Raw genomic sequence first — 15,442 nt, 5'->3', positions numbered from 1 at the left:
GCTGTGCATGTGTTGGGGAAAAAGATATATAGGAATTCTCTATACTTTATATTGTGCTGCAAACCCCAAACTGTTCTTAAAAAAGTAAATTATGTCTTATAAACAAAGATTATTCTGCTGATCTATCAGTGGACCAGCTTTATGGAAAGCAATAAATGATGAAATGATTCGTCTCAGTTATAAAAGCCTTTTACTTTCTCAAAACACAGATATTTCTAATTGTCCCTTATCTTGATCCTGGAGGTTTTTACAACCCAGGGAAAGGCCTGGATTTCTTTCTCTCTCTCTCTCTCTTTTTTTATAAACCAGAGAGATGCCTAGTGTGCAAGGGGAAATGGGAGAGTGGAGACCCAGTGTAAAACCAGCCCCCACTTTATCTCAGGCAGATCTAGACACTGATTCCCATAAAACAGTGTGCTCTATGCTTACCCGCTATTGAAACACCATTGGCAGAAGGTGGTTTAAAAGGAACTACTTTAAATGCATGGAATTGTAATTCAGATTTTTAGTTATTTGCTCTTTGTCTGAAATTCACATTTAACTGGGTGTCCAGTATCTACCTGGCAAGCCTATCTAATCCACATAATTCTTTTTTAGAGGTGAGAAAAACTGAGACCTAAACAGGATAAAGAACCTGACCAAGGGAACTTTCCCGTCTCCCTCTACCTAATTCTCCAATGCAGTATTACTTTCTTACCTTTCATCAGTACTGTCCATTTTTATGTCCCCCCACCACCACCTGTTCTCCATCTTTCTTACCAAAAGCAAAAATGGAAGCAGAAGCAACAAAAACATGACATCATGAAAGAAGAAGGACTTTTATAGAAACCAGCACAATCAAAAGGGCTTAAGAGAAGCAGAGGGAGCAAATGGGTACAGTGTAGACAAAACCCCTCTGTCCTGTCATCTCAGAAACAGGGGATGTGGGTTGGAGATGTAGCTCAGGGGTGGAGCACTTGCCTTGTGTGCACAAGTCCCTGGGTTCAATGAGGAATGAAATCCTGTCATTTGCAGCAAAATGGGTGGAACTAGGGGACATTATTGGTAAATCAAATAAGCCAGACACAAAAAGACCAGAACCACATGCTCTTTCTCATATGTAGAAACTAAAAAGAGATTGACCCAAATGTAGAATAGTGATTACTAGAGATTGGGAAGGGTGTGTGTGGAGGAGGGTAGAGAGAGGGAAGTTGGATTTGTTCAGTGCACCCTGAATGCATGTGTGGAAGTATCACACTGAAACCCATGATTCTGTATAATTAATACATGTTAATCAAAAATAAAACAATTGTGTAGGTCTAGGGTGTAGTTCAGTGGTAGAATGCTTATCTAGTATGTGTGAGGCCCTGGGTTCAAATCCCCACGTGCAAAAACCAATAAATAATTATTTTCAAAATAATAAGTAAATAAAAAATAGACATGACCCCACAGGGGCCAGAATGTAACTCAATGATAGAGTGCGTGCTTAGCATGCTTGAGGCCCTACGTTCCATCTCCAGCATCCAAACAAGTAGAAGTTAAAAAAGGAGGGGGAGCAGAGATTTCTTTAAGCACAGAAACTAAATTGATACAAAATTTGTGAATATTCTTCTGTATAGTCTACTCCACAGATACAAAATTTTAAAGTATTATTCAAATCATCCAACTATATTTCTCATGTTTGGTGCTCTTATGAGCTGTTCCTTAGGAAAAGTACAGACTGAACCTTCCCTTTTTTTCCCCTTCCCTTCCCCCTTCAGTTCCTACTTACTACCGCTGCCCTCTCTCACTCTCCTCTCATCTCCCAGGCACCAAAAATAATTTGAATTTCAAGCCTTTTTTTGGCCTTCCTGTGGGTGTGGAGGGCCCTCCTTTGGGGATTATTCTGGATCTCATTGGCTTCATCTGTATTTGGCAAAATCCCAGTCTGCCTCCTGCCCCCAACCCCACCACCTCCTTTTCCCAATACTAGGCAATTCAGATCCCTCACCCCCTAGCAACCTTCTCTACCCAGTTCTTAGGATAACCAAAGTGACCAGAGCCCCCCAGGGGACCTCCACTTACCCAACCCCTGGCTTTGGAAGAACCGGGCTCTCTGCACAAAGGTAGGCAGCTCTGTAGCAGCCAGTGGCAGCCACCTCCCCTGACAGTGACAAAGGACAAGGTGACTGCACAAAAGAGGAAGGCAAAATGTGTGCTTTGGGTTCAGGAGACACAAGCCAAGTTCCTGTTTCAAAGACTAGAGCTTAAAAAAAATGGATGAAGTTCAGAGAGTGGGGTGTGTGTGCTTTTCCTCTCCCCAGCTCACCCATGTGATTCGCCTGGCTGTCCTCTGGGAAACAGGATCTTCCTTTCTTAAAAAAAAAAAAAAAAAAAAAAAATCTCTAGACCTGCCCACCCCAGTAAATCCCATCCCCAACGGTTTCTTGGTCCTTCCTGAGCCAGTGTCTTGAAACACTGGTACATTTTTCTTACTAACAAGAAAAAGGAAAGGAGGAGGATAAAGTAAGAAAAAGGAAAAGCACGGCATGTCTAAGAGTTTTCTGTGGTTTGGGAGCAGAGGGAGGAGATAAAGGGTAACTGACCAAGGATGAAGAGCCAGTTTCAGGCAGAATCCCCTGTAACAGATAGACAGAGCCTCCTGTGATGCTCAGCCAAAACAAAACAAAACAAATCTTATCTCTTTGGTTTCACAGTACTTTATTTTATTTATTTTTTAGTTGTACGTGACAATAGAATGTATTTTGGCAGAATATACATACATAAAGTATAACTTATTCTATTAGGTTCCCACTCTTATACATAATGTGGAGTTAGAAGGCTAGGATAGTTATGACCATTTAATTCTACCTGTCCTTCCTATTCCCCTCTTCTCTCCCCTCCCTCTGTTACCCCCTGTCCAGTCCAATCTATTTCTATTATTCTCCTCCCCAGCCTCCTCTATTTGGGGTTAGCATCCACAAATCAGAGAGAACATTTGGTCTTTGGTTTTGGGGGGATTGGTTTATTTCACTTAGCATGATAGTCTTCAGTTCCCCATTTACTGGAAGATGCCATAATTTCATTTTTCTCTATGGCTGAGCAATATTTCATTCTCTATAGATACCACATTTTCTTTACCCATTCATCCATTGAAGGACACCTAGGTTGTTTCCATAGTTTGGCTATTGTGAGTTGAGGTGCTATAAATATGGATGTGGCTGCATCATTGTGGTATGCTGATTTTAAGTTCTTTGGGTATAAACTGAGGAGTGGGATAACTAGCTCAACTGATGGTTCCATTCCACGTTTCTCTAATGAATCTCCATATGGCTTTCCATAGTGCTCAAATTTGCAGTCCAACCAACAGTGTATATGATAGTACCTTACTCCCCACATCCTCACCAACATTTTTGTTACTTGTATTCTTTATAACTGCCATTCTGACTGGAATGAGTTTTAATTTACATTTCTCTAATTGCTAGAGATATTGAACATTTTTTCTTATATTTTTTGACCATTCATATTTCTTCTGTGAAGTGTTTGTTGTTCAGTTCTTTTGCCCATTTATTGATTGGGTCATTTATTTTCCTAGTGTTAAGTTTTTTTTAGTTCTTTGTATATGTACTGGAGGTGAAGATTTTTCCAAATCTGTAGGATCTCTGTACACATTCCTGTTCGTTTCCTTTGCTGGGGAGAAGCTTTTCAGTTTGATACTATCCCATTTATTTAGATTCTTGATTTTACTTCTTGGCATTAGGAGTTTGTTGAGGAATTTGGTTCCCAGGCCAACATGTTGGAGAGTTGGGCCTACTTTTTCTTCTATTAAGTGCAGAATCTCTGGTCTAATGCCTAAGTCTTTGATCCACTTAGAGTTGAGTTTTGTGCAAGGTGAGATATATAGGGTTCAATTTCATTCTATTACATATGATTTCCTGTTTTCCCAGCATCATTTGTTGAAGAGGCTATCTTTTCTCCATATGCTTATGGTGTCTTTGTCTAAGATGAGATAACTGTATTTATTTGGTTGTGTCTCTGTGTCTTCTATTCTGCTTCATTGGTCTTCATGTCTGTCATGAAATTCGTCTGGAAAAATATGAGACCCAGATTAGCCAAAGCAATCCTTAGCACAAAAAGTGATGCAGGAGGCATCACAATACCAGACCTTAAATTATACTACCAAGCTATAGTAACAAAAACAGCATGGTGTGGCACCAAAACAGACATGAAGACCAATGGCTTCACAGTACTTGTGCATTCCTCTATTGGGGCAGTTTTCTTTTATTAAAATAGATGCAATAATGATTAACACACAATGCCATTGTGAAAAATAAATAAAGTCAAAGTGTCTAATATAGCGCCTGGCATATAGTAGGTATGTGTATTTACACAAATAACACCACTCTAAATGCCTTATTCATTTTATAGCCCCTCTACCTAGGATAATACCTAGATATTCAATATTTATCTGTTGAATTAATTCATCAATTAATTAGTTCTTGGTCTCACCCTTATCCTGGACTTGTTTCCTTTTTGGGGTCAAAAGTTACTCTTTGTCTTGTTTCCTCTGTTCTATGGGTTAAGGTCCCCAAATCCAAACTCTGAGCAAGAGTAGCCAGACCTGAAATGGATAAAATGCCTATATTCTGCTTCCTAGAAATACCAAAGAGAATTTTTTTCAGTTAATGCACAGAGGGAAAAGATTAGGGAGCACAGATTCTGGAGTTGTTGGTATTTCTGAGTCTATTGCAGAAACGTGGCATGTTCAAATTAAAGCCAGATTCCAAGGTGCTATTTATATTCAAAACATTTTTTAAAAGCAGAGAACATCAGTCTTCCTAATGCCCTTTAAGTAGGGAAGAAGGAAAGGCATCCTGAAAGATGGAGAGAGGGAAGACGAAGAGGGGGAAAGAAGGACAAGAAAGAGGGGGATGAGGGGGAGGGAAAGAGGGAAGGAGTAAGGGAGGGAAAGGGGAAGGAAGGAAGAAGACAGGGACAGAGAAAACACAGAAAGCTGGAAGGTGGAGTTCAAAGGAGGCACATGGAGATCCCAGTTAATTAAGATCAATTGAACACATAATGTTATCCCAGCTGCCTCTTAACCCTCCACTAAAGTGACAATAAATGAGAAGAAGGGACATAAACACTCAAGGACAAAGAGAATGTGAAAACATCAACTGCCAACAGAAATTTTCAATGTTTGAGAAACACATGTAATAAATAAGTGGAAACAAATCTCCTCAGCCTGGCAGAGTTGGGAGCAAACCAGCTGTTTTGCATCTCCAAAACCTAGACAGCCTCAGGGATTAGATCACCAGGAACCTGTCAAAAGGGTAAAAGGAGGTGGAGATTTGGGCGGGGCTGAAAACAGGAAGACTGAAGGCTTGCCTGTGGAGGTGAGGAGGAAGGTGATTGAGAGGCTAGTCAGGAAAGGATCTGGGCTTAGGACAAAAAACACAGGACAAAAAACAAGATGATTTACTGACATTAGGGGTATGGAGTCATCCAATACCTGGATACTGAATGCACCACCCCTCCCCCATCTCCCTGTCCCAACTCGACTGGAAGATCCCGAAAAAGGTTTATACCTTCCCAGCTTCCGTCCCCAGGTAGGAGTGTGGAAGAGTGGCCTCCTGGGAAACTGTCAGTTCAAGAGAAAACCTGTACAGAAGCAGATCTGTGTCTCTCAGTGCCATGCACGTGGTGCGGCCCACCTGTCTTAACCCCTCACGTGTACTCAACACTTTCAAACTAGCTTTGGGCATCTCTCATAAATGCCTATCAACCAACAAGAGCCAACGAACATTCCAGGTTCTTGTTGGAATCCTCCAACGTAAAAGACAGCCAGACAAACAAATGGGGAGAAAAGGAGAACTTAGAAGAAACAGAGACAGTGCAGGGAGAGAGAAAAATAAAACTACAATCATATTGAAGTGAGATATTTCACTCGCTCTAAAATGATAATTTGGGGGTGGAAACACAGCTCAGTGGTAGAGCACATGCCTAGCATGCTCAAGCCTGGGTTCAATTCCCAGCAGTGCAAAAAAAAATAAAATAATGATAATTTTAAAAATATACACATCAGAAGCTAGAAGAATAGATTTTGAATATTTTCCCCATAAAGACATGGTAAATGTTTGAGGAAATACATATCTATAACCTGAGTTAAACATCACATAGTATTCAATAAATACATACTATTTTTGTTTTTATTAGTTTAAAATAAATTTCAAAATATATATGTGAGTATATATATATGTGTGTATTGGTGTATGCATATTTATATATGCATGTATGTAAATATAACTCAGGAATATATATATGTGTATTTTATATATGTGTGTGTGTATATATACACACGCACACACATACACATCTCAGGATGCTTCTTAGAACATTCAGAGAATAAGAAAGAACTCATGGAGGTTAACAAATAAAATGACAGAAAATAATTTAATGGGGAGCTGGGGTTGTGGCTCAGTGGTAGAGCGATTACCTAGCATGTGTGAGGCACTAGGTTTGATCCTCTGCACCGCATATAAATAAATGAACAAAATAAAGGTCCATCAATGTCTAAATTTTTTTTAAAAAGATTTAATGGGTCAGTTAAAAGATGAAGTTGAGGAAATCTATCAGAGTCAAAAATTGATAAGTAGGAAAAATGAAAAAAAATGGTACAAAAAGTGGACACAAATCCAAGAGGTGCAGTTAATTATTGAAGATAACAAATAAGAGAAATGTCAGCTAAATGAGAGTTTCAAAAAGAGAAAATAGAGATACTAAGTCAAGATAGAATCCCAGAACTGAAGTATATCAGTTTCCACATTATAATACAAAGGCTCCCTGAGTGCCTCACACAGTAAATGAAATCAGACATTTCAGAACTCCAGGGATACAAGGAAGATCCCCAAAGCTGCCAGGCAGAAAGACACAGGCCACCTTCGAGAGAAGTCGTCAGAATTTATCGGACTTCTGAAAAGCAGACATGGAATCTGAAAAACCATTTAAGGAAAATGATTTGCGATTGTCTCTCAAATGAAGGCAGCAAGTGAAGCAAGGAACTATTTTGTTGCTGCTGTTGTTGTTACAAGCCTTGAAGTGCTATTGGACTTTTTAAACCGTGTGCATTTGTTGCTTCTATAATGATAAGCTTAAAGCCCGTAAGACATGCTTTTGAGTTCTGTTCCTCCTAGCAGCTCCTGTTCTGTCATGCTATAGGGTCTCGGTTTCTTGTATGTCAAGTAAGGACACCCCCCAAGCCCTCGTTTTCTCAAAGTGGATATTAATCAGCATCAGTCTACAGAATCTCCCTAGACTGGATTCCTTCTGAACTCTTGGACTTGATGTCTCCCATTTTTCCCACAATAATTATAATACTTATTTAATCACAGGGTAAACTGGAAGAGACTTGGGGACATCTTTAAGCAGTTAAAATGAAATTTTTATTTGATTTATTAAGAATGGGATTTAATGCCCTTTTATATAAAAGAGACTGAATGTAAAGTGTTTCCAAGTGCCATCTACGAAACAATTAAGCCCATGCCAGACACCAAATCTGCTGGCACCTTGATCTTGGGCTTCTCAGTTTCCAGAACTGTAAGTAATAAACTTCTATTGCTTATAAATTTCTCAGTCTAAAGTATTCATCCTGAAAGCCCATCAGTGAGACCATCAGTAAGGTGTTAGTTGTGTTCCCTGCTGAGCATGAGGGCGACTCATCTGCCTGACAAGCAGAGGGAGGCCTGTTCTGATGATGGCCCTGCAGGGCACAATCTTCGCAGAAGGGATGAGTTTACTTTAAAAAAAATAATTTTATATGCATGTATGTGTGTGTGTGTGTATATATATATATTTTTTTAATTTTATTTTTTATTTTTTATTTTTTTTAGGCACTAGGGGCTTTGGTCAAAGGGCCTGAGTACTATATAGCTAGCTTTCTTTATTTGTGCTGGGACTGAACCCAAGGCCTTGAGCATGTTAAACACATACTCAACCACTCTATTTATTTATTTGATTTTTACTGGGGGCTCTTTCTGGTTCCTGAAAGTATACTGAATTAAAAACCAGAAAACAGCAAGACTTTAGCTGTGCTCTGCCACTACTAATACACTGGGTGATTTTAAGCAAATCCTTTAACCTCATTTTCTCCCCCTACAAAATAAAGTATTGGACCGTTTGATGGCTACAGGCCTTCCAGGTGCTAGCACTGTAAAAGCCATGACTGTTTACAAATAGGTGGACACATCAATAGGACTGCTGGAGGCCCCACACCACCCTGAAGGGCAGTAGAGTTGTTAAATATCAGAGGAATAATAGCACCAGGTGGCAGAGGGCTGAACCAGGCAACAGGTGTGGAAAGGGAAGTCAAATAATGTGCAACTCAACTGCAGGTGAAATAATTCATGAAGAAAGGAGCATCTATGCCGATTTCAGTTCAGGTGACTTTTGGTAAGAAGGTTCCTCAGGCCTGCACAGTTTGCACTCACTATGAAGCTCAGAAGTTCCAGAAAATAATATTATTTCCATCAGAGTCACTGAATTTAAATAGAATCCCTGGTAACTATGGGGGAAAAAGATAGCAAGCATTTGTTATGAGTATTAGGAGGGGGTGATGTGGGAGGAAGGGAAATCTAGAAAGAAGTTGTGTGATCACCAGTGGTTAGCATGTCCGATACATTAGTACATATCCTGTTTTTGGAGATGGCTGACTCCCCATGACACAACTCCCCTGAGAAATAGTCCTTCTCCCTTGGGAGGGAGGGGTCCGCGAAGGGGAGTCTCCATGTTCTTCTGTAACTCATGGTAGATTGGCTACAAGTAGGAACCTGGTCTAGTTGAGACCAATCATGGTATCCTACCCAGCTGGCTCACTTGACTGGTCACAGATGAATCTGTGACTCAAACCTGGCTAGATAGTTTTCATGGTATATTTCAAGTTAGAGCTATATTTTAAAGACACACACCCAGATTCTCTTGTGTGCATCAAAGCTGGGTGAGAAACTGCTGCTTCTGGCTAGTGGAGATAGTTGTTCTGTTTGACTGAAGCCTCCAGCGAAGAGAAAAATTAATATTAAGTGTGTTGGGAGTGGGGGCGCTCTAGGGGCTCCTGAGCACTGGCTCCCAGAAACCTAGTGAATCTGACATTTGAAAAAGTGAAAACCCTGCCTGAGGGGCTTGGGGTTCAGTCAGTAGTATAGCAACATGCTTAGCATATGTTAGACCCTGGATCCAATCCCACCTCAGCACCAAAAAATGTTTTAATTGGGCTGTGGACATAGTTCAGTGGTAGTGTGCTTGCCTAGCATGCATAAGACCCTGGATTTGATCCTCAGCATCACACACATTAAAAAAAATCCATTTAAAAATAAATTGATAAGTTTAAGATTTTCTGACTATTTGGTCTAGACTATTAAACAATGAACCTCTCAACAGTGAATGAAGGCAGGCAAATGTAATAAATATGAAATGAAGGCATTATCTTTTGGTTTGCTTGATAACATCATGTTTTTGAAGGTAGAGTTTGTTTTGTGGTGGTGCAGAAAATCAAACCCAGGGCCAGCTGGTAGGCCAGTTCTCTCCCAGCCCTTTTTATTTTTATTTTGAGACAGAGTCTTGTTAAGTTGCTCAGACTAGATTTGAACTTGTAATCCTCCTGCCTCAGCCTCCCAAGTTGCTGGAATTACAGGAATGCACTACCACATCTGGCTCAAGTTCATTATTCAAAAATGAACATTGGATTCTAATGCTCTTGATCTGACTTTTGCTTTAACCAAACCCACCAGATTATCTGTATTTGCAATTAGATGACATATGTACCAGTCTTCCCTTCCTTTGCCCATAGCCAACATTGCTGATTAACCACAAGGTTAATCATCACCTGAGTCATTCCTCAAATCTTCTCAGTCTAGTTTCCAAGCTGTTCTGCATTGATGGGAGCTGGTAAGTGAAGGAAACTCATTTGCCCTCCTGAACTAGGTAGGTCCAGTATTGCCTTGCATTAGCACATTGATAAATTCACTTATGCATTTCTTCATTCAATCAGAAGAAATTTAGCGAGTGCCTTTTTTGTGGTAATCTCTGATTCTAGGTTATCAGGATATAGTAGGGAAGAAAATATTCCCTTCCTACTGGACCTTACATAAGCAAGGAAATAAATAAGTGACATTATTTTATGATTTAAAATGGAGGGCTGGAGATGTAGCTCAGTGGTAGAGCGCTTGCCTAGCCTGCATGAGGCACTGGGTTCAATCCTCAGTACCACATAAAAATAAATAAATAAAATAAAGGTATGTGTCCATCTACAACTTAAAACAAACTTAATAAAATAAAATGGAGAAAGGAGAGGAGGTGAAAGGAATAAAGAGATCAGGCATTAAAAGGGGATTCTAGAAAAGAGCCCCCTTCGGGAAGTGATGCTTGCATGAGGTTACAGAGTAAGACACACAAAGATCTTGGGGAAGAGGATTCCAGGCAAAGGGAAGGTAAATCAAGGGCCCTGTTTAGCACAGATTCCACTTGTTCAAGGAATAGCGTGAAGGCCCTTGTTGCTAGAGCAGAGTATGCAAGGGGAGATATGTAGAAAATAAGTCAGAGCTGGGCCCGGTGGCACACGCCTGTAATATCAGTGGCTCAGGAGGCTGATACAGAAAGATTGCAAGTTCAAAGCCAGCCTCAGCAATTTAGCAAAGCCTTAGGCAACTCAGTAAGACCTTGACTGTCTCTAAAAAATATATATATATGAAAAAGGCTAGGGATGTGGCTCCATGGTTAAGTGCCCCTGGGTTCTATCCCTGGTTCCAAAAAAGAAAGAAAAAAAGGTCAGAAAGATGGGCAGGGCTACATAATGTGGGGACTTGGTAGGACTTTGGCTCAGTAGCATTTTACATTGGAAACAATGAGTATTTCACCACTGAGGCAATGCATTGACATTAAGAGTTTGGTTTTTTTCTTTGATCCTTTTGCAACCATATTCAAAAGTATCATTGGGTTGCGTGGTAACTAGGTTACACTCTTTCCTCTTCACCCAGCCCTCGATTTCCTCTCCTCAAAATCATCCTTAGAGCTTCTTATGTCCTTCCAGAGACCTTCTGTGCATCTATAAGAATTTCTATTACATTTATACCTCCTATTTTACATAAATGTCAATGTGTTATATTCCACAGCACAGAGGGTGACTATAGCTCACAATAACCTATTATATGAGTAACTCGAAGAGAGGAGCACAAAGGCTTCCAACACAAAATAATGTAGGTGAAAATATCAGTTACCTCAATTTGATCAGTACATATTGTATATATGTATTGAAATATCACTCTGTACTCCACAAATATGTATGATCATTACTTTATAATTGAAAAAAATTGCTTTAAAGTTTAAGGAGAAAGCAGTGTTAACTACCCTGATTTGATCATCATACTAATACACTAATACACAATAATTTTTTTATCACTGTATACATATATATTAAATAGAGAAAAAATAAAATAGTCTAAGTGTTAAATTATCACCCTGAGCCCCATACATTTGTTTTATTAAAATAATACTTTTAAAAAATATTACATACACTGATCTTTACATTATAAGGAAATTTCAGAAAACCAGGCTCAGGAATAATAAGGAATTGTTTAAAGATAGCAGAACAAACATGTATTTCAGTCTCCTACCTCCCCAGAAACTTCAGAAAAGGTACTAAAGGATTTGAGAATACTGTACTACTGACTTGAACAGATGACCTCATGAGCATCCTGTTTCAAAAGGCTTGTTAAACCTAAATTCAACCACAAAATTTTCTCTTTCAGCCCATTATGCTAATCCTTCAGGGTCAATAACATTCTTGCTTAGGAATGGTAGCAGAAAGGGCCAAAAACTCAGGACTCTAGGATTTCAGTTCTCTGGCTTTGTCATTAACTTTCTGTGTAGTTTTGATAAAGCCACATCAAATTTAAAAGGGGGAAGGAAGTAGGAAGGGAAGAAGAAAGAAAGGGAGAAGGAAGTCGTTTCAGCTTAGTCTTTCCTGAAATTAGAAATTGTGTGTGTGTGTGCGCGTGTGTGCACATGTATATGCTAATGAACAAAACAGATAAATCCATACTCTTGTGGAGCTCTCCTTCTAGGGGAGGAGAAAGAAAACAAAATAATAATTAAAATATAGGGTTGAGCATGTAGCTCCATGGTAGAACACTTACCTAGCATAGGTGAGGGCCTGTGTTTGATCCCCAGCACCACCAAAAAAATAATTAAAAGCATATAACTATTGCTGAAGTTTAGAGCTAGATAAGTGTACACTGAAGTTCCATGTACTAAAGGGTTGGTTCCCAGCCCTTGGGACTATTGGGAAGTTGTGGAAAATTTTGAGAGATGGGGCTTAATGGGAGCTCTTAGGTCATTGGGTACATGACCTTCAAGGGGATTGTGGGACCATAGGTTCTTTCTCTTCCTCTCTCTTTTTTTTTTTCATCTCCTAAGAAGTTTTGCTGTACCACATGCTCCTCCTATAATGTGCTGCCTAACCACAGGCCCCCAAACAACAGAACCACTTCATCATGATCTAACACCTTCAAAATTATGAGCCAAAATAAACCTTTTTCCTTTATCAGTTGATTTTCTCAGGCATTTTTTATAGCCACAGAAAGCTGGCTAAATACAAATAGTATATTAAATAATAATAAATTCTAAGAAGGAAAATAGAGTAGTAAAGAGGGACAGGAAGAGATAGGGAAGTACTTTTAGAAAGGGTGACTAGGAGCAAGACATGGTGGTATGCACCTATAACCCAGGAACTTGGGAGACTGAGGCAAGAAGATCACAAGTTCAAAGCCAGCTCAGCAACTTGGAGATCCTCTCTCAAAATAAAATAAAAAGGGCTGGGGATTTAGCTCAATAGTAGAGTGACTCATAGAGAAGGTGACATTTGATGAAAAATATAAAGGAAGTGAGGGAGCCAGCCACAGGGAGATCCTCGGATAAGAGACAGAACACAAGTGCGGCCAGGGATGTGAAAGCCACATGCCAAAGACTGCAGGACATGGGGGAACAGACACTCTGAAGGTGCTTACGACATCAGTCCATCATGAAGCCTCTGTGAATTGCGACCACCTTCTAGGCTTCATTTCAAGTCACTGTATAAATTCTGCTTGAGTTCAGTCATTGTGAATGAGTTACTGTCATATGCAACTGAATGGAATCCTTCGTTGGTTCATGCACTTATTTAAAGAAACAAAATTATAAGTGACCTTTTGCAACAGCGATTGTTAAATTCTTTTGAATAAGCAATTTTCAAAAGCTTTATTTTTTATTTTTGACCTATGATTCCCACTCGAGAAATCCATCCAGAGGAAATCATTAGAAGTACAGGTGAGAAGAAAAATTATACACAGTGTGTTATGGGCTGAACTGTGTTCCCTACCCCCAAATTCATACATTGACACTGTAATCCCCAGTACCTCAAAATGTGACTGTATTTGGACACAGGGCCTTTCAAGAGGTGTTTAATTTAAAAGAGGTCATTAGGGTGGACCTCAATCCATTCTTACTGCTGTCCTCATAAGAAGAGCAAATTTAGACAGAGAGGCAGCAGAGATATTCTGATACAGGGGAAAGAAGATGTGAGCACACAGAGAGAAGATAGGTGGCAATCTACAAACCAAAGAGAGAGGCCTCAGCAGAAGCCAACCCTGCTGACACCTTGATCTTGAACTTCCAGCCTCCAAAATTCTGAAAAAGCAAACTGTTGTTTAAGCTATTCATTCTGTGTTTTGGAGTCCTAGCAAACTAATACACAATGATTTTTTTTTAAATCACTGTATACATACATTTTAAATAGAGAAAAAATAAAATAGTCCAAGTGTTCAATAATTGGGAAGGTAATATTATATAGTTATCAAAATGCTGAAACCATATGGAAAAATATTTATATTATCTACCAAAAAGAAAAGCCAAGATAAAAATTATATGTATATGTCTGAATATGTAAATGTATTAAATTCTATAATTATATATTAAATTTTATATAATTTTAACTATATTTTTAAAAGCCCATGGAAGGAAAGAAAAGAAACTTAGAAGGAAAAAAAGGGCTAATTTTAGTACTGTTTTTAGAAGATTATTTCTATGATTTATATTCCATATTTTTCATCAATGAGTTTGAATTATTATTATTGAAAATATATACTTCTGATCCTCAGCACCACAAGAAAGAAGCTGGGTGTGGTCGCAAAAGCAAGGCACTAAGCAACTCAGTGAGATCCTGTCTCTAGATTAAAATATAAAATAGGTCTGGGGATGTGGCTCAGTGGTCGAATGCCCTTGAGTTCAATTCCCAGTACCTTTCCCTGCCCCCCCCCCATACAAAAAAAGAAAAGACATCTTAATAGAACAGATGGAGTTAAAGGTATAGCTCAGTGGTAGAACACAGGCTTAGCATGCTCGAGTTCCTGGTTAGGTCCCTAGCACCACAAAAATAAATAGGTAAATAAGTACATAAACAGGTAAAATAGGGAATTATATAGGTGGGCCTATCCACTCTCACAGACAGCAGATTTCAGAAAGGGAACTGCATGATTAGACTGCGGGTTTGGTTCTTGGTCTCATGTGCACACACTGCATTGATAAAATCCCTCCCCAGTGTCCAGCGCAGCAGCTTAGGAGCTGCTCTGTGCTTCACTCCCTGATTGGCCCCAGGATGAATGAAACCTGTTGTTCTTTTGTCAGGGAAGCCAGGCTAGAGAAAATGTCTCTCACTTGGCCTTCTATAAACTCTTCCTTGAGTTCTGGCATCACAGCTACCTGCCCAGTCTACGATGGGACAGATCATCCCCAGAAGTCACATAAGGGCTGTTAGACATTCCTTCCATCCATAGAAGAGCTGTGTTCTCAGAGAGAATCAGTGCTCATCTCCTCTTGCTTCCACTTGCAACAATACCCTTTCCCTCCTCATTTAATGACTATCTTTCCTATGTCTTGCATGCCTTCAATTATCCTGTGTGTTGACAGATCTTAAATATGTATCTTGAGCTTGATCCTTTCTCCTTAACTCTAGATTGCCATATCCAATTGCTTTCCTGGTCTTCTACCTCTGAATGTCTCCAGATTAACATACCTGAAACTGACTGTGCCTCATAAACCTCTCTCTCCTGCATTCCCTGTTCTGTAAGACACAACCATCCACCCAGCCACCCAAGCCAGAAACCCAAATGTCACTCTTACTCCTCCCTCTCTCTCACCACCCACATCCAATTAGTCATATCGATCTCACTGTTTCACATCTCTCTCCTTTCCGCCTCCCTTCCCACCTGCCCCCCCTCACCTTAATTTAGGCCCTTATGATTCCTAATGTGGACCATTCATTCATTCATTCAGGGGCAAGGGACATGTTGGTGAATAATACAGGGATGACCCCTGCCCTCATAAAGCACATCTGAGGGAATAAAAGACAGTAATAATTCAACAAACAAAAGAACATCAGGTTTCTAATGTATTAAAGTGA

At 39.6% G+C, this 15,442-nt stretch overlaps 1 protein-coding gene and 1 long non-coding RNA gene across 5 annotated transcripts in view; one reads left to right on the top strand and one right to left on the bottom strand.

The window, feature by feature from the left end:
• Positions 1–2,102, bottom strand: part of PLEKHA2 (pleckstrin homology domain containing A2) — an 83,105-nt gene extending 81,003 nt beyond the window's left edge. Inside the window, exon 1 of the mRNA XM_081269165.1 lies at positions 2,044–2,102. The gene's annotated coding sequence lies outside the window, so the exon portion shown is untranslated. The remainder of the gene's footprint in view (positions 1–2,043) is intronic.
• LOC308634951 overlaps positions 1–15,442 on the top strand; it is a 107,191-nt gene that overhangs the window by 11,942 nt on the left and 79,807 nt on the right. The gene's annotated exons all lie outside the window — the stretch shown is intronic.

This window comes from Spermophilus citellus, assembly GCF_964194105.1.
Source record: "Spermophilus citellus genome assembly, chromosome: 16".
NCBI classification, from domain to species: Eukaryota; Metazoa; Chordata; class Mammalia; order Rodentia; family Sciuridae; genus Spermophilus; species Spermophilus citellus.
The sequence above is the reverse complement of the archived record's forward strand: the minus strand, read 5'-3'. Positions and strand labels throughout refer to the sequence as shown.